The sequence below is a fragment of the Sciurus vulgaris genome (assembly GCF_902686455.1).
Source record: "Sciurus vulgaris genome assembly, chromosome: 3".
Classification (NCBI taxonomy): Eukaryota; Metazoa; Chordata; class Mammalia; order Rodentia; family Sciuridae; genus Sciurus; species Sciurus vulgaris.
Genome location: NC_136463.1, coordinates 71,699,320 through 71,722,970, shown reverse-complemented (window position 1 = coordinate 71,722,970; position 23,651 = coordinate 71,699,320).

Here is a 23,651-nt window from a genome sequence, read left to right as displayed (position 1 = left end):
TTGGTTCCACAGTCTGGCTATTGAGAATTGAGCAGCTATGAACATTGATGTGGCTGTATCTCTGTAGTATGCTGATTTTAAGTCCTTTGGGTATAGGCCAAGGAGTGGGATAGCTGGGTCAAATGGTGGGTCCATTCCAAGTTCTCTAAGGAATCTCCACACTGCATTCCAGAGTGGCTGCACTACTTTGCAACCCCACCAGCAATGTATGAGTGTACCTTTTTCCCCACATCCTCTCCAACACCTATTGTTGCTTGTATTCTTGATAATCGCCATTCTAATTGGGGTGAGTTGAAATCTTAGTGTAGTTTTGATTTGCATTTCTCTTATTACTAAAGATGGTGAACATTTATTCATATGTTTGTTCATTGTTTGTAAATCTTCTGTGAAGTGTCTGTTCATATCCTTAGCCCATTTGTTGATTGAGTTATTTGTATTCCTGGTGTAGAGTTTTTGAGTTCTTTATATATTCTGGAAATTAATGCTCTATCTGAAGTATGAGTGGCAAAGATTTTCTCCCATTCTATAGGTTCTCTCTTCGCACTGCTGATAGTTTCCTTTGCTGAGAGAAAGCTATTTAGTTTGAATCTATCCCAGTTATTGATTCTTGCTTTTATTTCTTGTGCTATGGGAGTCCTGTTAAGGAAGTCTGATCCCAAGCCACCAAGGTGAAGATTTGGACCTACTTTTTCTTTTATAAGATGCAGGGTCTCTGGTCTGATTTCAAGGTCCTTGATCCATTGTGAGTTGAGTTTTGTGCAGTGTGAGAGATAGGGGTTTAGTTTCATTCTGTTGCATATGGATTTCCAGTTTTCCCAGCACCATTTGTTGAAGAGGCTATCTTTTCTCCATTGCATATTTTTTGGCCCCTTTGTCTAGTATGAGAAAATTTTATTTATTTGGGTTTGTGTCCGTGTCCTCTATTCTGTACCATTGATCTACCTGTCTATTTTGGTGCCTATACCATGCCGTTTTTGTGACTATTGCTTTGTAGTATAGTTGAAGTTCTGGTATTGCGATACCCCCTGTTTCATTCTTCGTGCTAAGGTTTGCTTTAGCTATTCTGGGTTTCTTAATCTTCCAGATGAATTTCATGATTGCTTGCTCTATTTCTGTAAGGTACATCATTGGGATTTTAATTGGAATTGCATTGAATCTGTATAGCACTTTTAGTAGTATAGCCCTTTTGACAATATTAATTCTGCCTATCCAAGAACATGGGAGATCTTTCCATCTTCTAAGTTCTTCCTCATTTTCTTTCTTCAATGTTTTGTAGTTTTCATTGTAGAGAACTTTTACCTCTTTAGTTAGATTGATTCCCAAGTATTTTGTTTTTGAGGCTATTGCAAATGGAGTTGTTTTCCTCATTTCCCTTTCAACTGTTTCATTTCTTGCATATAAAAATGCTTTAGATTTATGCGTGTTGAATTTATAGCCTGCTATTTTGCTGAATTCATTGATGAGGTCTAGAAGTTTTCTGGAGGAGGTTTTTGGATCCTCTAAATATACAATCATGTCATCAGCAAATAGTGACAACTTAAGTTCCTCTTTTCCTATTCGTGTCCCTTTAATTTCTTTGGTCTGCCTAATTGCTCTGGCTAGAGTTTCGAGGACAATGTTGAACAGAAGTGGTGAAAGAGGACATCCCTGTTACATTCCAGTTTTTAAAGGGAATGGTTTCAGTTTTTCTCCATTAAGATTGATGTTGGCCATGGGCTTAGCATAAATAGCCTTTACAATGTTCAGGTATGTTCCTACTATCCCTATTTTTGCTAGGGTTTTGAGCATGAATGGGTGTTGAATTTTTTTAAATGCTTTTTCTGCATCAATGGAAATAACCATATGATTCTTATCCTTAAGTCTATTGACATGATGGATTACGTTTATTGATTTAGGGATGTTAAACCATCCTTGCATTCCAGGGATGAACCGTACTTGATCGTGGTGCACAATTTTCTTAATATGTTTTTGGATACGATTTGCCAATATTTTGTTAAGGATCTTTGCATCTATATTCATTAAGGATATTGGTCTAAAATTTTCTTTCCTTGATGTGTCTTTGCCTGGTTTGGGTATGAGGGTGATATTAGCTTCATAGAATGAGTTTGGTATGGTACCATCCTTTTCTATTTCCTGGAATACTTTGAGAAGTATTGGAATGAGTTCTTCTTTGAAGGTCTTATAGAACTCGGCTGAGAATCCGTCTAGTCCTGGGCTTTTCTTGGATGGTAGATTTTTAATGGCTTCTTCTATTTCATTGCTTGATATTGATCTGTTTAAATCGTGTATGTCCTCCTGGTTCAGTTTGGGAGGAGCATATGTCTCTAGAAATTTGTCAATGTCTTCGGTAGTTTCTCTTTTGTTGGAATACAGATTTTTGAAGTAGCTTCTCATTATGTTATGTATCTCAGTGGTGTCTGTCGTGATATTTCCTTTGTCATCACGAATTTTAGTAATTTGAGTCTTCTCTCCCCTTCTCTTTGTTAGTGTGGCTAAGGGTTTGTCTATTTTGTTTACTTTCTCAAAGAACCAACTTTTTGTTTTGTCAATTTTTTGAATAGTTTCTTTTGTTTCAATTTCATTGATTTCAGCTCTGATTTTAATTATTTCCTGTCTTCTACTACTTTTGCTGTTATTCTGTTCTTCTGTTCTAGGGCTTTCAGCTGTAATGTTAGGTCATTTAGTTGTTGACTTTTCATTCTTTTCTGGAATGCACTCCATGAAATGAATTTTCCTCTCAGTACCACTTACATAGTGTCCCAGAGATTTTGATATGTTGTATCATCATTCTCATTGACCTCTAAGAAATTTTTTTCTCCTCCCTGATGTTTTTTGTTATCCATATTTCATTCAATAGTATATTATTTAGTCTCCAGGTGTTGGAGTAATTTCTGCTTTTTATTTTGTCATTGATTTCTACCCTCAGTCCATTATGATCTGATAGAACACAAGGCAGTATCTCTATTTTTTTGCATTTCCTAAGGGCTGCTTTGTGGCATAACATATGGTCTATTTTCAAGAAGGTTCCATGTGCTGCTGAGAAGAGAGTGAATGCGCTCGTTGATGGATGGAATATTCTATATATGTCTATTGAGTCTAGGTTATTGATTGTGTTATTGAGTTCTATGTTTTCTTTGGTTGGTTTTTGTTTGGAAGATCTATCTAGTGGTGACAGCGATGCATTAAAGTCACCCAGAATTATTGTGTTGTGGTCTATGTGATTTCTGAAATTGAGAAGGATTTGTTTGATGTACAGGGATGCACCATTGTTTGGGGCATAAATATTTACTATTGTTATGTCTTCCTGGTTTATGGTTCCCTTAAGCAGTATGAAATGTCCTTCTTTATCCATTCTGGCTAACTTTGACTTGAAGTCCACTTTATCTGATATAAGGATGGAAATCCCTGCTTTTTTACTGAGTCCATGTGCATGGTAGGTTTTTTCCCATCCTTTCACCTTTCGTCTGTGGATGTCCTTTTCTATGAGATGAGTCTCTTGCAGGCAGCATATTGTTGGGTCTTTCTTTTTAATCCATTCTGCCAGTCTATGTCTTTTGATTGATGAGTTTAGGCCATTAACGTTCAGGGTTATTATTGAGATATGATTTGTATTCCCAGTCATTTGGCTTATTTTTGGTTTTTAAGTTGGCTTGGTTTCTCCTTTGAGTGGTTTCTCTCTAAGGTAGTTCCTCCCTTTGCTGGCCTCCATTGTTGTTTTTCATTTCCTCCTCATGGAATATTTTGTTGAGAACATTCTGTAGTGCAGACTTTCTATTTGTAAATTCTTTTAACTTCTGTTTATCATGGAAGGATTTTATTTCATCTTCAAATCTGAAGGATAGTTTTGCTGGGTGTAGGATTCTTGGTTGGCAACCATGTTCTTTCAGAGCTCGAAATACTTTTTTCCAGGCCCTTCTAGCTTTTAGAGTCTGGGTTGAGAAGTCAGCTGCTATCCGTATTGGTCTCCCATTATATGTAATCTGATGCTTTTCTCTCACGGCCTTCAAAATCCTATCTTTATTTTGAATGTTAGGCATTTTCATTATAATATGCCTTGGTGTGAACAATACTCTTAAATGAACACACCAACTCACATTCTTCCTTGAATTTGTATTACCTTCCTAAATAAAACTCTGTCTGTGCCTTTAAAAAAATGAATTGAACAAATAAGAAATTAAGAAATTTTAAAATTCTTAGAAACAGGATCCAGCCCCTGCACCCACCTGGAGAAGATCCAGCACCATGTCCACCCTTTGCAGATGCACTGCACTGCGGCTCCCCTCTATCAAAGTATGACAGCCTCCATCCTGGGACACCTCCACCACCATCTTGGATTACCCCCAATGTCTCTGACAAAATCTTTAGTTGAGGCAGCTTCTAACTTGGGACACCTGCCAGAGACTAGAAACTCATTATTAAGGTCCCTACAGGTTAGCCACTGCTGCTGCCACCAACTAGGGACATGGTCACTTTCATCTAGGGATAAAAGTCAGGACCTGAAAGACCATCACCAAGGGCTCTACAGGTTTTGTTACATCTGAGGTATTCCTGCTAGGTGTGCTAATAGCCACCATGTTGCTGCAGAGGCAGAAGAGAGACTTGCAAGGGGTCAGTAGGTGCAAAAATGTGTGAGAGCATCTTGACCCCAGTTTACCCAGCCAACCAGAATGGCACCCATCCAGATCCCAGAAACAACTCAGGCACCATTTGCTGGAACCCAACATCAATCCAGGACTCCCTACTCAATCAGCATCCTCTGATCACCTGCTCCCACCAGCTCCTCAATCCCCACTCTCCCAACCACCCAAGAGCCACCACCCAGCCTAGAACCTGCAACTACATGGTTGACGCACAGCTCTCAATGACTGATCCTGATATTTCCAATGCAGAACAGCTTACCAAGACAGGCACACAGGTTCCAGGGCTCAGCTCTCAGGACCTCCAGGGAGAGTTTCCTGATTGGGAATTTGAAAGAGCAGAGGCAAGAGAGATACAGTTTAGAGACTAATTATATACCAGGAATTGTGCGGTCCATACGTGAGTGTTGGGGCTAAGACCAGGCTCTGTGTCACACGAGTGGACCCCAAAGGAGTCCCTGGGTGCAGTCTTCCAGAGGGACTGACAATTATTATACCCTGCCTCCAGGGGTCCTATCTCCAAGTCTAATCCTTCAACCTTAGTAATTTTCATCATCCTGGTGGTGGACTTAACAGAAAACTCCAGACAACCCCACCTACCAGAAAACAAAGAAAGCAGAGAAGATAATGAACTCCAACAGAAACAAGTGATTGATTTTTCTTCAAAATTATTTTCCCCCCTATTTTTTTCTTTTTTCTTTTTTCATTTCCTGCTCTCATATTCCCACCATCTTAAAATCAAATACTTTTCATGCATCAAGCTACTCAGGACTGGGAGGCTTGAATAGTTTATTTCAGTTTTGTTGTGAATTCCTATTATTATTCTATTTTCCTCTTACTTAACTGTTTCCTCAGTCTCTTTCTCCCTTTTCTCATGCTAACAACCAACTTCTTTTAATTCTTCTTTCACTCTTCCTATGATCTAGTACCTCTATATTCTCTCCTCTTACCTCATGAATATCACATCCTTCACCCCTCCACTGCTCTCTCTTTGTGCATCATTAGAAATTGTAGACTTTATTGCAAACCTATTTCTTATGCTACAAATAATAATTTAATTCATTCTCTTTGTTTATTATGACAATCCTCTTAAGATCTTAATAGGGGCTATTTGGTTTAAGGCTGCAAGTTGTTTGCATAGGGTGCTGTTAATATTGATCTCCCCCTTAAAGGCAAGGTATTGGAAACATGCAGGGACACTTTCAATCTATAGGGTGGAAATGGTAATACCTCAGATCCACAGTGCTAGAGGGGAAGACACAAAACAACATGGAAAAAAAGGGAAGAAAGTGTCCCAAACCAAGATAGCTATATTAATAGACTCCATTGACAACAGGGTAAAAGAAATGTCAGAAAGGGAGTTCAAAATGTACATAATTAAAATGATCTGAGAAGTAAAGGATGATATAAGAGAGCACATACAGGCAATGAAAGATCACAATAAACTGTTAAGGACTTCCCCAAGCAGCCTGGCTCCCTCCGGTGGGAAGCGCCTTTCTAGGCTAGCTTCTCGGAGCAAACCACCCAGTGAGAGCCTTTCTACACAGAGCCAGCCACAAGTCCCCAAGCCAGTGGAGACCTCTGACCCACAAGCAGCCTCTTGGATCAGGGCAGGGCAGCCAGAGACCTCTCCAGGTGGCCCTGCCCCACTCTGGCCACAGGCTTTTTCCACAGGGTGATCCAAGATGGTGGACTAGAGGGTGACTGCATCTTCAGTCATTCCATAACCCAGTATTCAAGAAGGGGAGGCACTGAGAGACTCGGACTAAAATAGAACCACAGGGTGAGTCTCCCCCACCCGGTGAAGCTTGCCCCAGGCTGGGTGGCTTATTAGAGTAGGGCAGGGCAGCTAGAGTCTCCCCCAGGCAGCCCTGAGCACTCTGGCGGTGGGCTCCTCCCACAGGGCCAGATTCTCCAGCATCTCGGAGCAGGTCCCCCAGTGAGAGCCTTCCTGCACAGAATCAAGCTTCAAATCCCTGAACCAGGACGGTGAGTTCCTGCACAAAGGTTGCTTAGGGACCAGGACAGGGCAGCCAGGGACTTCCCCAAGCAGCCCGCAGACCGGCCCCCTCTGGCGGGAAGTGCCTTTCCAGACTAGCTTCTCGGAGCAGGCCCCCCAGGGAGAGCCTTTCTGCACAGAACCAGCTACAAGTCCCTGAGCCAGCATGCGGTGAGCTCCAGCCTGCCCCCAGGTTGCTTCAGAGACAAGGACAGGGCAGCCAGGGACTTCCCCAAGCAGCCCGGCTCCCTCCAGCAGGAAGCGCCTTTCTAGGCTAGCTTCTTGGAGAAGACCGCCCAGTGAGAGCCTTTCTACAAAGAGCCAGCCACAAGTCCCCAAGCCAGTGGAGACCTCCAACCCGCAAGCAGCTTCTGGGACCAGGGCAAGGCAGCTAGAGACCTCTCCAGGTATCTCTCCCTGGAACGAGTAGTGGGCTTGGGGCAGCTTTCGTCGGAACCAATGCATTATCAAGTTACCCCAAGACTTCACGCTACTGAAGGCTGGGAGGTGATACACTGGAAATATACAGGGACACTATAAGCCAATAGAGGAAATCTGCAATATCACAGAGTCCCACTGACATCTGAAAATATGAGAAAACAAGGGAAGAAAATGTCCCAAACAAACCTAGATACTATATCAATAAAACACGATGACAGCACAGCAGAAGAAATGTCAGAAAGGGAGTTCAGGGAAGCAAATGAGGAGATGTAAGAGCAAATGCAGACATTGAAGGAGGAGATGAAAGAGCAAATTCAGCCATTAAATGACCACACCAATCAATAGTTAAAAGAGCAAATATGGGAAGCAAGAGATCATTTCAATAAAGCGTTAGAGATACTGAAAAAAAAAAAAAAACAAACAGAAATCCTTGAAATGAAGGAAACAATAAACCAAGTTAAAAACTCCATAGAAAGCCTAACAAATAGGATAGAACACCTGGAAGATAAAACCTCAGATAATGAAGATAAAAATATTTAATCTTGAAAACAAAGTTTAACAAACAGAAAAGATGGTAAAAAATCATGAACAGAATCTACAAGAACTATGGGATATCATGAAAAGGCCAAATTTAAGAATTATTGGGATTGAGGAAGGCTTAGAGAAACAAATCAAAGGAATGAACAATCTGTTCAATGAAATAATATCAGAAAATTTCACAAATCTGAAGAATAAAATGGAAAACCAAGTACAAGAGGCTTATAGGACTCCAAATATACAAGATTACAACAGACCCACACCAAGGCACATTATTATGAAAATACCTAACATACAAAAGAAAGACAGAATTTTAAGGGCCACGAGAGAAACGAATCAAAAACATTCACCGGGAAACCACTAAGAATATCAGCATATTTTTCAATCCAGACCCTAAAAGCTAGAAGGGCCTGGAACAACATTTACCAATCCCTGAAAGAAAATGGATGCCAACCAAGAATCTTATACCCAGCAAAACTTACTTTCAGATTTGACGATGAGATAAGATCCTTCCATGATAAACCAAAGCTAAAGGAATTTACAAAAAGAAAGCTGGCATTAAAGAACATTCTCAGCAAAATATTCCATGAGGAAGAAATGAAAAACAATGCTGCAAATCAGCAATGGGAGGAACTGGCCTAAAGGAATATCCAAATAAAGGAGAAACCAAATCATGTCAAAAAAAATATTGAGTCAAATGACTGAGAATACAAATCATATCACAATAATAACCCTGAATGTTAATGGCCTGAACTCATCAATCAAAAGACATAGACTGGCAGATTGGATTAAAAGGAAAAATCCAACAATATGCTGTCTGCAAGAGACTCATCTCATAGAAAGAGATACCCATAGACTAAAGGTGAAAGGATGGGGAAAAACATACCATGCACATGGACACAGCAAAAAAGCTGGAGTATCCATTCTCATTTCAGATAATGTGGACTTCAAGCCAAAACTAGTCAGAAGGGATAAAGAAGGACATTTCATACTGCTTAAGGGAAACATAAAACAGCAAGACATAACAATCATAAATATCTATGCCCTGAACATTGGCTCATCCATGTACGTCAAACAAATCCTTCTCAATTTTAGAAATCAAATAGAGCTCAACACAATAATACTAGGCGATTTTAACACACCTCTCTCACCGCTGGATAGATCATCCAAACAAAAATTGAATAAAGAAACCATAGATCTCAATAACACAATCAACAATTTAGACATAACCGACTTATATAGAATATACCATCCAACAAAGAATGAATACACTTTCTTCTCAGCAGCACATGGATCCTTCTCTAAAATGAACCATGTTTTATGCCACAAATTTACTGTTAGCAAATACAAGAAGATAGAGATACTACCTTGTACTCTATCAGATCATAATGGATTGAAATTAGAAATAAATGACAGAATAAGAAACAGAAACTTCTCCAATACTTGGAGATTAAATAATACACTATTATATGATGAATGGATAACAGAACACATCAGGAGGGAAATTTAAAAATCCTTAGAAGTAAACGAGAACAAAGACACATCATATCAAAATCTCTGGGACACTATGAAAGCAGTACTTAGAGGAAGATTTATTTCATGGGGCCCATTCAACAAAAGAAGTAGAAATCAACAAACAAAAAACTTAACACTACAGATCAAAGCCCTAGAAAAAGAAGAGCAGACCAACACCAAAAGTAGTACAAGACAGGAAATAGTTAAAATCAGAGCCGAAATCAATGAAATTGAAACAAAAGACACAATCAGACAAATTAAAAAAATAAATAGTTGGTTCTTTGAAAAAATAAACAAAATTGATAAACCCTTAGCCACATTAGCAAAGAGAAAGAGGGAGAAAGCTCAAATTACTAAAATTCAGAATGAACAAGGAAATATCACAACATACACGAGTGAAATGCAAAATATAATAGAAGCTACTTTGAAAATCTATACTCCAACAAAACAGAAAACCTCGAAGACATCAACAAGTTTCTAGAGACATATGAACTACCTAACTGAACGAGGAGGACATACACAACTTAAATAAATCAATTTCAAGCAATGAAATGGAAGAGGTCATCAAAAGCCTACCAACAAAGAAAAGTCCGGGAGCAAATGGGTTCTCAGCCAAGTTCTACAAAACCTTTAAAGAAGAGTTCATTCCAATACTTCTCAAAGTATTCCATAAAATAGAAAAGGAGGGAACCCTCCCAAACTCATTCAATGAAGCCAATATCACCCTGGTACCTAAACCAGACACAGACACATCGAGAAAAGAAAATTTCAGACCAATATCCTTAATGAATATCGATGCAAATATTCTCAACAAAATTTTAAAAAATCGCATAAAAATATATTTAAAAGATAGTGCACCACGATCAAGTGGGTTTTATCCCAGGGATGCAAGGTTGGTTCAACATCCAGAAATCAATAAATGTCATTCACCATATCAACAGACTAAAAGTCAAGAATTACATGATTATTTCAATGGATGCAGAAAAAGCATTCGATAAAATACAGCATTCCTTCATGCTCAAAACAAAAAAATTGGGGTACTGGGAACATTTCTTAACATTGTAAAGGCCATCTACACTAAGCCCATGGCCAATATCATTCTAAATGGTGAAAAACTGAAAGCATTCCCCCTAAAGCTGGAACGAGGCAGGGATGGCCTCTTTCACCATTTCTATTCAACATCATTCTTGAGACTCTAGCCAGAGCAATTAGATAAACCAAAGAATTAAAGGGATATGAAATGGAAAAGAAGAACTCAAGCTATCCCTGATCACTGATGACATGATTATATATTTAGAGGAAATTAAACTCTTAGAACTCATAAGTGAATTCAGTAAAGTAGCAGGTTACAAGATCAATGCTCATAAATCCAATGCATTTTTACACATAAGTGATGAATCTTCAGAAAGAGAAATTAGGAGAACTACCTCATTCACAATAGCAACAACAACAAAAAAATACTTGGGAATCAATCTCACAAAGGAGATGAAAGACCTCTACAATGAGAACTACAGAACACTAAAGAAGGAAATTAAAGAAAACCTTAGAAGATGGAAAGATCTCCCATGTTCTTGGATAGGCAAAATTAATATTGTCAAAATGGCCATACTACCAAAAGTGCTATACAGATTCAATTCAATTCCAATTAAAATCCCAATGATGTACCTTACACAAATAGAGCAAGCAATTATGAAATTCATCTGGAAGAATAAGAAACCCAGAATAGCTAAAGCAATCCTCAGTAGAAATAGCGAAGCAGGGGGTGTCGCAATACCAGATCTTCAACTGTATTACAAAGCAACTTTAACAAAAACGGCATGGTATTGGTACCAAAATAGACAGGAAGTTCAATGGTACAGAATCAAGGACATGGACACAAACCCAAATAAATACAATTTTCTCATACCAGACAAAGGGGCCAAAAACATGCAATGGAGAAAAGATAGCCTCTTCAACAAATGGTGCTGGGAAAACTGGAAAACCATATGCAACAGAATGAAATTAAACCCCTATCTCTCACCCTGCACAAAACTCAACTCAAAATGGATCAAGGACCTCGGAATCAGACCAGAGATTCTGCATCTTATGGAAGAAAAAGTAGGTCCAAACCTTCAACTTATTGGCTTAGGATCAGACTTCCTTAACTGGACTCCCATAGCACAAGAAATAAAAGCAAGAATCAACAACTGGGATAGATTCAAACTAAAAAGCTTTCTCTCAGCAAGGAAACTATCAGTAATGGGAAGAGAGAGCCTACAGAGTGGGAGAATATCTTTGCCACTCATACTTCAGATAGAGTGCTAATTTCCAGAATATATAAAAAACTCAAAAAACTCTACACCAAGAATACAAATAATCCAATCAACAAATGGGCTAAGGAAATGAACAGACACTTCACAGAAGAAGATGTACAAGCAATCAACAGATATATGAAAAAATGTTCAACATCTCTAGTACTAAGAGAAATGCAAATCAAAACCACCCTAAGATTCCATCTTACCCCAATTAGAATGGCGATTATCAAGAACACAAGCAACAATAGGTGTTGGCGAGGAAGTGGGAAAAAAGGTACACTCATACATTGCTGGTGGGACTGCAAAGTAGTGCAGCCACTCTGGAAAGCAGTGTGGAGATTCCTCAGAAAGCTTGGAATGGAACCACCATTTGACCCAGCTATCCCACTCCTTGGCCTATACCCAAAGGACTTAAAATCAGCATACTACAGAGATACAGTCACATCAATGTTCATCGCTGCTCAATTCACCATAGTCAGATTGTCAAACCAACCTAGATGCCCTTCAGTTGATGAATGGATAAAGAAACTGTGGCATATATATACAATGGAATATTCCTCCGCCATGAAGAATAATAAAATTATGGCATTTGCAGGCAAATGGATGAAATTGGAGAATATCATGCTAAGTGAGATAAGCCAATCTCAGAAAACTAAAGGATGAATGATCTTGATGATAAGGGGATGAGGACATATAATGGGGGGTAGGAGGGGTTAGTGTTAGGGTTAGGGTTAAGTTTAGGGTTAGGGATAAGGAGGTAAGAATGGAAGAAGGAAGGACTGTATAGAGGGAAAAGAGTGGTGGGAGGGGTGGGGGGAAGGGGGAAAAAATAACAGAATGAATTAAGCAACATTGCCCTATGTAAATTTATGATATTTAATTTAAAAAAAAACTCAAAAAAGAGACTATGGGTGTGACTCAGTGGTAGAGCACTTGCCTAGCATATGTGAGGTTCTGAGTTCTATCCCCAGCCCTGTAAAATAATAAATAAATAAATATCCCTGGTATATGTAGAATAACCAATATTTAATACCATGTGGAATTAAAAGTAAATAAACATGTTTAAAGAAAAAATAAATAAATAAAAATAAACTGTTAAAAGAGCAAATGCAGGAAGCAAAAGATTATGTTAATAATGAGGTAGAGATTCTGAAGAAAAAAAAAGAGAGAAATCCTTAAAGTGAAGGAAACAATAAACCAAAATTTAAAACTCAACAGAAAGCATCATCAAAAGCCTAGATCACTTGGAAGACAAACCTCAGACAATGAAGACAAAATATTTAACATGAGATAACATGAAAAGACCAAATTTAAGAGTCACTGGGATTGAGGAAGGCACACAGATACAAACCAAAGGAATGGACAATTTATTCAATGAAATAATAACAGAAAATTTCCCAAGCCTGAAGAATAAAATGAAAAATCAAATACAAGAGACTTAGAAGACACCAAATGTACAAAATTACAACAGACCCACACCAAGTCACATTATAATGAAAATGTCTAACATAGAGAATAAAGATAGAATTTTAAAGGCCACAATATAAAAGTATCAGATTACATATGGGGTAAAACCAATTCAGATCCCAGCAGATTTCTCAGCCCAGACACTCAAAGACAGGAAGGAGGTCCTGGAACAACATATAACAAGCTCTGAAAGAAAATGAATGCCAATCAAGAATTTTATATCCAATAAAACTGCACTTCAGATTTGATGATGAATTACAAAACTTCCATGATAAACAAGAGTTAAAAGAATTTACAAATAGAAAGCCTCACCTGTATGTGTAAACAAGTAGGGGTTTCCATCCTCATATCAGATAAAGTGGACTTCAAATCAAAGTTAGTCAGAAGGGATAAAGAAGGACACTTCATTCTGCTAAAGGGAACCATAACAGGGGAGACAGGGCAGGGGATAAAGAAGAATGAAAGAGTTTTGGATTGTGCAGAGAGAAATGAGGGGAGGAGAGGGGCAAGGGGTGGGAAAGATGGTGGAATGAGATGGACATTATTACTCTATGTACATGTACGGTTGCATGAATGATGTGACTCTACATCACGTACAACTAGAGAAATGATTAGTAGTATTCCAAAAAATTTAAAAATTAAAAAAAAAATCATTTGTGAGTCAATTAAAAAAACAGAAACAGATGTACAATGTATCAAAATCTCTGGAAACATGTGAAAGCAGTTTTAAGAGGAAATTGTATGGCTTTGAGTTTACATTTAGAGAGAGAGATCTCAAATTAAAAAAGAAACTTATGTTCAATCTTAAGGCCTTAGAAAAGAAAAAACTAACTCCAAAGTTAGTAGAAGAAAAGAAATAATAAAGATCAGAACCAAAATTAGTGAAATTGAGAATAAAAAAATACACCAGATCAATGTGACAGAGTTTGATCTTTGAAAAAATAAATAAGATTAATGAACCCTTAGACAAACTCACCAGAAGAGTGAGAAGACACAAATTAGAGATGAAAAAGGAGATATAACTACAGACACTTCTGAAATTTAGAGAATAATTACAAACTATTTTAAAAATTTATATTTTAATAAACTAGAAAATTTCAAGACATGAACAACCTGCCCAAATTGAATGCACAGATACAGAAAACCTAAAAAAGACAAAAAAAAAAAAAAAAAAAAAAAAAAAACAAGAAATAAAATTGAAAAAGTAACTAAAAGCCTACCAACAACTGGGCCTGTTGCTGCATGCCCAGCAGTTTAGGAGGCTGAGGCAGGAGGATTTTGAGTTCAAAGCCAGTCTCAGCAACTTAGTGAGGACCTAAGCAACTTACTGAGACCCTATGTCTAAATAAAATATTAAAAAAAAAAATGGCTAGGGATGTCCTTCAGTGGTTAAACATCCCTAAGTAAAAGAGGGAATATTCCCAAATATATTCCATGAAGACAGTATAACTGTGATACCAAAACTACACATAAAGGAAAGAAAATTACAAACCAATATCCCTGAAGAACCTAGATGCAAAGAGCCTTAATAAAATATCAGCAGATCACTTTCAAAAGCACAGCAAGAAGATAGATAATATACCATGGTCAAGGTTTCATACCAGGAATGCATGGTTGATTCAACATATGAAAATCAAATAAATGTAATTCACCATTTAAATAGAATCAAGGACAAAAATAAGAGACAGGCCAAAATGGCAGAATAGAGAAGATTGCTTTGCTGATTCCTCCTTGGTATGAAACCAAGAAAGCAGATAGGCAACTTCTCAGCAAGGTTGATGAAAAAAAGCAGTGAGGGGGAGTGGAACTTTACTAGGAATTAATTCTGGACATTCAAAGCAGATTAGGAACACCTGGGAACTCAGGACGTTAGATAGAATAAAATAAAGGAGAAATCCCAAACACCACCACTACCACCAGGGGCACCTGCCAGAGAAATTCTCCACCCGCCAGTGATATAAGTGGAGCAATAAAGGAACCTGCGTTTTTAGGAGGCCTGAGACATGTCTGGGTAGAAAGAGATCAGAGATCAAAGACACTGCCCAACTAACCTGAAAGGTGTACTGCACAATATCCTTGTACAGGAAAGAAGCCGCATCTCTCCCAGCTGCCCATGGTGGACAAAAGAAGGAACAATTTTGCAGCTGTGGCATGGGGGCTGGCAGCTAGGGAAACTGATAACTGGAAAACTGAGCTTGGCCCAAACTTCAGGCCTGTAAAAACCACACCACACAACATAGAGTGTACCTAAGTGACCAGGAAACATTCAAATATGGAGAGGGGTTTATACAGGGAAATACAGGTCTAGGAACCCCACCTGGCAGCCCCCTCCCCTTCCAGACCAGCCACTTGAAGGACCAGCTGGGAGAGGTGCACCCAGGAATTTGAAAGAACCTGGGCAGGATTGATTGAGTTTGGAGACTGAACACAACAGGCCAGGAAACACAGAGTCCACAGGTAAGGGGACTAAGTATTGGTTCCTCCACCACATGAGTGGACCCAGGGGAGCTACCTGTGGGGCAGTCTACCAGGGGAGCTACCTGTGGGGCAGTCTACCAGCATGGAACAAAACCAGACAAAGACACATCAAGAAAGAAAACTGCAAACCAATAATATCCCTGATGAACACAGATACAAAAATTCTCAAAAAAAAAACACTGGGAAATTGCATACAAAATCATATTAAAATGTTCATCCCAGGGTTGCCAGGTTGGTTCAACATATGGATATCAATAAATGTAATCTACCAAATCAATAGACTTAAAGACAAGAATCACAATCACAATAGATGCAGAAAAAGCATTTAACCATATACAGCATACATTCATGTTCAAAACACTAGAAAAACAAGGGATAGTAGGAACATATCTCAACTTTATACAAGCTATATATGTAAAACCAAAGCCTACAGCATTCTAAATGGAGAAAAATTGAAAAAATTTCCTCTCAAAATTGGAACAAGGCAAGGATGCCCTAATTCACCACTTCTATTCAACATTGTCTTTGAAACTCTACCCAGAGCAATTAAGTAAAAGAGAGAAATTAAAAGGATACAAATAGACAAAAAAAAGCTCAACCTATTTCAATTTGCCAATGACATCATTCTATATTTAGAAGACCAAAAAAAAAAAAAAAAAAAAAACTCCACCAGAAAGGTTCTAGAACTATAAATGATTTCAGCAGATTAATACCCACAACAAAATCAATTGTATTCCAACACCAATGATGAATCAGCTAAAAATTAGAAATACTATCTCACTCAAAATAGCCACAAAAAAAAGTAACTTGGGAATCAATCTAACAAAAAAGGTGAAAGACCTCTACATTGAAAACTACAGAATTCTAAAGAAAGAAATTGAAGAGCTTAGAAGATGGAAAGATGTCCTATGTTCATGGATAGACAGAATTAATGTTGTAAAAATGGCCATACTACCAAAAGTACTATATTTAATGCATTTCCTATTAAAATGTCAATGTTGTTCTTCGTGGAAATAGAAAAAGCAGTCATTAAATTCATTTGGAATAATAGGAAGCCCAGAATAGCCAAAGAAATTCTCAGCAAGAAAAATAACATAGGAGGTATCACAATACAAGACCTTCCATTATACTACAGAACTATAATAACAAAAACAACACGGTATTGGTACCAAAGTAGATATGAAGACCAATGGTACAGAATAGAAGATACAGAGATAAACACACATAAATACAGTTATCTCATACTAGACAAAGTTACCATAAAGATACAGTGGAGAAAGATAGCCTCCTCACCAAGTGGTGCTGGGAAACTGGAAATTCATATGTAACAAAATGAAACTAAACCCCTATCTCTTCCTGCATAAAAGTCCACTCAAAGTGGATCAAGAACCTAGGCATAGGACCAGAGAACTTGCACCTACTAGAATAAAAAGTAGGCCCAAATTTCCACCATGTCAGCTTAGGAACTGACTTCCTCAACAAGACTCCTAAAGCACAAAGCACAAGAATTAAAAACAACAATCAAAAAATGCAATAGTATCAAACAAAAAGCTTTTCACAGCAATGGAAACAATCAAGAAAGTAAATAGAGAGCCTATATGATGGGAGAAAATCTTTGCTACCTACACCTCAGATAGAACATTAATCCCCAGGATATATTGCTGGTGGAGTTGCAAATTGGTGCAGTCACTCTGGAAAGCAGTGTGGAGAATCCTCAGAAAACTTGGAATGGATCCACCTTTTGATCCAGTTATCCCACTCCTCTGTTTACACCCAAGTGACTTAAAATCACATACTACAGTAACAGTCACATCAATGCTTATAGCAACTCAATTCACAATAGCTAGATTGTAGAACCAAACTAGATGCCCTTTAACAGATTAATGGATAAAGAAACTCTGGTTTATATACACAATGGAAAACTATTCAGTTATAAGAATAATACTATGGCATTTGCAAAGAAATGGATGGAATTGGAGAATATCATGCTAAGTGAAATAAGCCAAACCCTAAAAACCAAAGGCCAAATGTTTTCCCTGATTAATGGTTGATGATATATAATGACAGTGAAAGGGTGGGGGTGAGAAAAGAATGTAGGAACTTTAGATTATGTAGAGGGAAATGAGAGGGGGATATAAAAATGGTGGAATAAGACATCATTACTCTATGTACATGTATGATTACACAAATGGTATGAATCTACATCATGCACAAACATAGAAATGAAAAGACGTACCCTATTTGAGTACAATGAATCAAAACGCAGTCTGTAAAAATAAAAAAATAATTTAAAAAAACAGATAAGAATATGACAACAATAAAATTGACTAATATCCCTGGTGGAAAAAAAAAAAAAGAACACAAAAACCTTAACACACAACACACACACAAACACACAAATCAATAAATGGGCAAAGGTCTTCAACAGATGATGGATAAATAAAATGTGGTATATATACACAATGGAATATTACTCAGCTTTAAAGAAGAATGAAATTATGGCATTTGCAGGTAAATGAATGGAGCTGGAAAATATCATGGTAAGTGAAATAAGCAATCCAAAAAACCAAAGGCCAAGTGTTTTCTCTAATATGTGAATGCTAATTCACTTTGGATTAGGCATAGGGGAGTGAAGGGAGAGGAGAAAGGGTGTATGGGGACAGGAAGGATAGTAGAATGCATAAGATATTATTACCTTATGTATATATATGATTACATGGTGTTGGGACTAATGACACGTTAAGTACCTCAGGCTGACTCCTCACTCCCTGGCGAGTGAGCAAAATCAAGGCTCAAAGGTGGTTTCAAAGGTTCATGACGATAAACCAGACCACCGTCAGAGATTGGTTAACAATAGTTCCACGAACGTGATCAGCTCGTGCTTGCCATACAGTCCTATGGGACTCTCGCCTGCGTGAACCCCCCATGTCTTGCTGACCTTTAAGCTGATTGGTTCCCGCCTAGCCCCCACCCTACATAAAAGCTGTGTGATTTCCTCAATAAACGAGTTCCTGCTGTGACTGGTCTCCCTGACGCCTGATTGTCCTCCTGCCGGGAGGGGTGGGAGTGGGCGGTCAGTCGGCCCTACCTATCCCGGTCTGACCTTGTTGGGGAGTGTCCCCTTCCCCTGTCGCTGGTCGAGAAGGGCAAGGGGACTTAAGACCCCGACATCTGGTGCCCAACGTCAGGCCCCTCAAGGCTGATCCACAGCCAAAGCGAAGAGGCAGTTTCAAAACCGAAAGTACCGGCAGATCAGGCCAAGCGAGTTCCAAGGTAAGGCATCCCTGAAAAGATGGGGCAAACACACACCACACATGGTGACCCTGTGCTCTCAGCTCTTAGACTCATGCTGAAGAGTAGGGGCCTTGAGTGGTCTGATACACAGGTGGGAAAAGCCTGGGACACCTTTACTTTTTGACTGGTCCACATGGGATCGTGTAAAACAACTTGTTAAGAAGAGGGAAATCAATTTAGGGGAGGGTCTCCCATTGGGAGTCTGCCCTACATTATCCTCCCTTAAGGCCTGCTTCTCTCCAGGACCACCCAAAGGGGGCTCCAAGTTTCTCCCCAAAGAGCCGCCACCTAAAGAACTGCCAGCTCCTCCCGTTGCATCTCCTTCCAGAAACTTGCCACATAGTAAACAACGTTGGGAGACCTTTAATGAGGAGCTCAATCCATCTCCATCCGCTCCTCCCAAGGTTGAGGAACCACGAGGGCAGCCAGCCTCTACACATAGGGAAGACCCACTACCGTCCGGGGAGGCTCATTGCTGCCATCTTGTATTCTGTATTCATCAGACTCCAATGAAAGCCCTCACCCTTCCCTTTCCGGATGGTGGGAAATCTTCCCGGTGGCCATTTTATGATACTGGGCAAGAACTCACTGACTCTAACCTCCCCCGTCCCTGTATGGCCTTCCCGGTAAATGTTAAAATGTTAGTTTGGGAAGGAATAACTACCGATCACAAATTGGCCTGTGCAGGGATGAAAGATCACTCCGTGGGAGGTGGATTGTGGCTACCAAAGATATTGGCACACAGCTTCCGCAAGTGAGCGAGCAGATGGAAAGGGATTCCTTATCTTCAAGTCTCTTCTTTCTTGTGCTTCTCTGCTCTTCCTGCAAACTCCAATGCCTCCTTCTTCTCCCCCTCTTAATTCCTCCTCCTCCTCCAACTTCGCTCCACCCAGCCCATCTAGTCCTGCCATGAGGTCCCACATACACCGGTGTGGAGGGAGTAACCAGCCCAACCATCAGTGGCATGTCCTAGTAAGGAGTATGATATAGTAGCCCCAGTCCCCACAAGTATTGGGAGATAATTATTTCACAATTTTCTGCATCCAAACCTGAACCAGGAATAAGGGTTAAAAATGCCCTAGGCATCAAGTTTCTGCTAGAACATTTTAGCCCCTTTCAGATCCTGATCTCAGTCAAGGTTTACATTGAAATGTAAAAGGAGGAAGCTAGAAGACTCAGTAGGAGACCAGTCTCAAACCCAAGAGGGGGAAAAAAAGAGCAAAAAGAGGCTTACCTGAACTCCAGCAAAAGTAAATTTTACGGTGCTTTACTAAAGTACTTAACGGCCGTATCATTTTTCCAGGACTCTTGTTTTTTTTTAATTCTACATTTTTTTTGAGCTCACGACTTTTTTGATCAGTTCTATTTTTTTATTCAACTAGAGATTTTGAACATCTGTTACTTTGCAATGGAGATTCACCTATAAAGTTACAAGGCCTTTGATTTTGTGTTATGTGTATGTCGTGCTGTCCGATGTCATGTTTTGTCTGTATCAAAACTGAGCACTCCTAAAATTAAAATTTAAAAATGGATCCAAATACTTTTAATTCACGTGATTTCAAAAGGTTCAATTTAAATTGGGTAAACTAATAGAAGTAAAATGTCTTTGAAAATAACTCACAAGTCTCTAGGTGGTCAAACTAATAAAATGTTGATGTTAATAAAATGTCTAACATCAATTTTTCTAGGACTTTCCTCCAACAAGAAAATGCTGGCAAATACTGTTCAGGACACTTGTCTAATATCTTGGTTTTTTTTTTTTTTTAAGAAAATAAGTGAATAAGAGTTGCATGGGATTACTCAAATGTATTTGTAGAGAAAATTGTTTTGTGTCATCACTAAACTAAAAACAAGGTTACTAAGAGTTATGTCCTAACAGATATAATTCTATATACAAAGGGTTCTAAAGGTTTCAACTGTGTTTCAATTAGAGTACTATAAATAACAAAATATTTAATCTTATTAAAATGGAGTAATTTATATAAATTAAAAAATTTCATAAGAGTTGTGAACAAAAAGGTCAACAGATAGAAAAGAAAAAAATAAAAGGTTCTAGATATGGAAATACATTTAGTGAAAAACAAAATGTTTCTGGGTAAGAAAGTGCTTATGTGATAAAATATATGAGGGTCTAAATAAGTGCTAAGAAAGTCTGTAAAGGGCAAGTTTCAATAAGTTTGCATGTAACTAAGTTGGTTGTATGTATGTGACACAGTTAAAGCTATTTAAGGTTTTTTCCTAAGGTGAAATACTAATGTTCTGATATAAACCAAAGTTTAATCTATATGGTAAAATGACAAGGATTTCTTAGAAACACTAATTTACTCTTAACTTTGTGTCTATTAAGTTTTATTCTTTAGAACAATTAGTCTTAAAAATTGGGGTTTATACAATTATGGTTAAGCAACTGTTAGAGTATTGTACTACGTTACAGAGTCTAAATTTTTCTTTAAAAACTAATTTTGGTAAGATAAAAGTGTCAAGGTAATTGTGAAATGGTCACTCTTTGTATGTTGAATGTGTTCATATTTTCCAGGTATATAAGTTTCTAAAGCAGGGAATTTATCAAGCTGCTATTCTCCAAACTAAACTTGTCCATAATAGTAATTTTAAACTTAAAAAGAGTAAATTTTATTGGAGATTTATTTCTATCATTTAATATTCTATTATAGGACCTGTCATCAATAGGGTATATGTAAAATTTGTTACATGTATTTCTGAAGGTTATTGAGAGCCTGATTTGTTTAAAGGTTAAACATAAAAACATTTTGTCACTTTGCCACACAAAAGTAAAGTTAAAAGCTCTCTCAGCATTTCTTTAATTCATGTTTTCGATACAATGTTAAATTGTGTTAACTAATGTTCATATAGACTCAGGAGTCAATATATGTAAACTTCTTAAAGTGACATTTAAGAATGTAATGGACAGTAGCAAAAATGGGACAACAGTGATTGATATTGGGGTCTCTGACCTCATGACTTTGGACAGTGGACTTCCTTGAGAGCTACACAGAGCTCCTAACACTGCACTTTGCAGCTCTACCATCTTAGATCTACAGGTTCCACCTGATTCCTTGGCCGCTGTCATCCTGCAACGGTGAAGGAAGGAGGGCTTTGCCTGTTCCTTGGTGAAAAGTGCTGTTTCTACACCAACCGCTCTGGCATTGTACAAGATTAAATCAAAAACCTACAAGAAGATCTGGAACATTGTAGGAGTGAGCTCCATTCGAATTTCCTCTGGACTGGGTTACATGGGGGGGCTCCCCTACCTCCTCCCGCTTATAGGACTGCTAATCACCATTATCCTTGTGCTCACCTTTGGGCCTTGCATAATCAGTAAGCTTATCCATTTCCTGAAAAGCCAGGCTAAGTCTGTGCAGCTCATGTGGCCTGACAGCATTATACTGCCCTTCATGATGATGATTGGGAGCCCTATAGGATCATGGATCACTCATATCAAGACACTGGGGTCTAAGTGTCTCTCCCTTAAGCCCTGCTCCTCCTGAGGGGCCCGCCTGAAGTGCTAAGGTGGTAGTCAAAGACAGGTAAGATCCTCAGAGGAGGACAACCTAAGACAGGCACACCTTCGAGTAAGGCGGACCCCCAAACTGCTAGGGTGATGTTCCATGATGAGTAAGGCCCTCCCAGGGGCACCTAAGACAGACACACCCTTAATATAAAACAAAAAGGGGGATGTGTTGGGACTAATGACACATTAACTAACTCAGGCTGACTCCTTACTCCCTGGCAAGTGAGCAAAATCAAGGCTCAAAGGCGGTTTCAAAGGTTCATGATGATAAACCAGACCACCGTCAGGGATTGGTTAACAACAGTTCTGCGAACCTGATCAGCTCGTGCTTGCCATATAGTCCTATGGGACTCTCGCCTGTGTGAACCCCCCTGCCTTGCTGACCTTTAAGCTGATTGGTTCCCGCCTAGCCCCCACCCTACATAAAAGCTGTGCAATTTCCTCAATAAACGAGTTCTTGCTGTGACTGGTCTCCCTGACGCCTGATTGTCCTCCGCCTGGAGGGGTGGGAACGGGTGGTCAGTTGGCTCTACCTATCCTGGTCTGACCTTGTTGGGGAGTGTCCCCTTCCCTTGTCGCTGGTCGAGAAGGGCAAGGGGCCTTAAGACCCCGACAACATGGCTGGTATGATTCTACACCATGAATAACCAGAAGTTATACTCCATGTATGTATAATGTGAAAAAATGTATTCTACTGTCACGTGTAACTTATTAGAACAAAGAAAAATAAAAGGAATTGAACAGGCACTTCACAAAAGAAATATGTATGGTTAACAAATATCTGAAAAAAATGTTCAACATCCCTAGCAATTACAGAAATGCAAATTAAAACTACATTGAAGGAGGAACTTTACATTATATAGAGGGAAATGAGAGGGAGGAGGGGGCAGGGGTATGAAAGATGGTGGAATGAGACACATCATTACCCTAGGTACATGTATAATTATACAAATGGTATGAATCTACATCATGAACAACCATAGAAATGAAAATTTGTACCCCATTTGTTTACAGTGTATCAAAATGCAGTCTGTTAAAATAAAAAAATACATAAAAGAAAAAAGAAATGTAATTCATAATGTATTATGTCAATATAAATAATATTTTGCTAATCATAATTTCACCCACTATTTTACCATTCATTGGTGTTTCTTGTGTGAAACAATTATTGTCATGATGTCAAAAAAAACTATATTGAGATTTCATCTCACTCTAGTCAGAATGGCAATTATCAAGAATACAAGTAACAATAAATGTTGGTGAGGATGTGGGGAAAAAGGTACACTCATACATTGCTGGTGGGACTTCAAATTGGTGCAACCACTCTGGAAAGCAGTGTGGAGATTCCTCAGAAAACTTGGAATAGAATCACCATTTGACCCAGTTATCCCACTCCATAGTTTATACCCAAAGGACTTAAAATCAGCATACTGCAGTGATGCAAACACATCAAAGTTTAT